Source organism: Myotis davidii, unplaced genomic scaffold (assembly GCF_000327345.1).
Source record: "Myotis davidii unplaced genomic scaffold, ASM32734v1 scaffold72, whole genome shotgun sequence".
Classification (NCBI taxonomy): Eukaryota; Metazoa; Chordata; class Mammalia; order Chiroptera; family Vespertilionidae; genus Myotis; species Myotis davidii.
The window spans coordinates 6,560,502-6,562,573 of record NW_006284618.1 but is presented as its reverse complement, the minus strand read 5'-3'; positions in this window follow the sequence as shown (position 1 = coordinate 6,562,573).

Genomic DNA, 2,072 nt, shown 5'->3' with positions numbered 1-2,072 from the left:
ATACATCGATGAGAGAGAAACATCGACCAGCTGCCTCCTGCACTCCTCCTACTGGGGATGTGCCCGCAACCAAGGTACATGCCCTTGGCCGGAATCGAACCTGGGACCTTTCAGTCCGCAGGCAGGCCGACGCTCTATCCACTGAGCCAAACCGGTTTCGGCTGAAAAATGTTTTTGATGGGCTCACCAATAGTCTTGACCCTGAGTCAGTGAGTTTGAAGATTTGTCAATAGAAACCCCAAACTGAGAACCACTGGGACCCCCTCCTCTGGGACCCCCTCCACTGGGACCCCCTCCTCTGGGGGCCCGACTGAGGCAGGGGCTCGACAAGGGGCCGATTTCCGAGGGGCTGGTTTTTCTTCTGCGTCGTCTTCCCCACCAGCCACCCCACTCCTGTGGGTTTTCACACTTTTTAGCAGCAGTAGCTCCCAGAGCTCTGGGAACGAGAAATGTTAAAAGCCCAAATACAGGCTTAAAAACCACAAAGGAGGGACAAACACCCACTGTCCACACCTCTCAGTCCCTCCTCATGTGCTTCCGAAGGAGACAGGTCTGTGATGGCGTGGTCACCCCAAACCCCAACTCTACACAGTGGTCACCCCAAACCCCAACTCTACACAGTGGTCACCCCAAACCCCAACTCTACACAGTGGTCACCCCAAATCCTCTAGATTCTAACACAGTGGTCACCCCAAACCTCAACTCTACACAGTGGTCACCCCAAACCCCAACTCTAACACAATGGTTACCCCAAACCCCAACTCTAACACAGTGGTCACCCCAAACCCCAACTCTAACACAATGGTTACCCCAAACCCCAACTCTAACACAGTGGTCACCGCTCTGTATTTAAAACTCTAACACAGTGGTCACCCCAAACCCCAACTCTAACACAATGGTTACCCCAAACCCCAACTCTAACACAGTGGTCACCCCAAACCCCAACTCTAACACAATGGTTACCCCAAACCCCAACTCTAACACAGTGGTCACCCCAAACCCCAACTCTAACACAGTGGTTACCCCAAATCCTCTAGATTCTAACACAGTGGTCACCCCACCCCCTCCGGATTCTAACAGGTGGCAAAGGCAGGTCGTTTAGCACAAGCCCTGCTTCTCCTCCAGCCTGCGGGCTCCCCGCTTTGAGAGCCCTGAGCACATCCATGCAATGGCTCTTGGATGCCACATGGATGCCACATGATGCCACCTGGTGCCACCTGATATGCACACAGGTGCCCCGCTCAGGTCCCTCTGCCTGCCCTGTGGTCGGAGCTGGGACACAATGGCTGATAATGACGCACAGCCTCCCCATCTCCAGAGAGCTGGCCTGTGTCCGGGAGGGTGTGCCCCCCCCCCCGAGACCAAGGCCCAGGCTGACGATCCAGGGAGAGAACAACGGCCGTGCTTCCTGCCCAGGCTGCTCCAACCGTGAAACCGCTCCTGCCCCAGAGCTCCCGCTGCGGGGCCTGGAGGAAGCCCGTCCCAGCAGAGACCATGACCTTGCTCAGCTCCTTCCCTCCCCCATCTGTCCGCTTCCCTCCCCCGTCTGCCCGCTTCCCTCTCCCCTCTGTCCCCTTCCCTCCCCCTCTGCCCGCTTCCCTCCCCCGTCTGCTGCTTCCCTCCCCCCTCCCCGGAGCTCTCTGCCAATGGCCCACTCCGCCAGCATCTCCCTGCAGGTTCCTCTCTGATTAGCTCCCAGCCCGTCCCCTGGGTGGCCACACGGGCAATATGAGCCCGCTTCATTCTTGGATTTCTGTTCCTCGGGTCTAGTGTCTGAGACGCCGGACAGGTCAGCTCAGTCACCATCCAGCTCAGGATTCCCGGAGGGGCCTAAGGAAGGCTCATCCCACGCCCGGGGGGAAAACCCGGGACCCCGCCGGCCGCACACGCAGCTGAGGGATCCTGGCTGAGAGGCAGAGGGTCTCGCCCGGCCGGCCTGGCTCAGGGTTGAGCGTCCATCTGTGAACCAGGAGGTCACGGCTCGATTCCCAGTCAGGGCACAGGCCCGGGTTGTTGGCTTGTGCAGGAGGCAGCTGATCAATGTTTCTCATCATTGATCTCCCCCCCGCCCA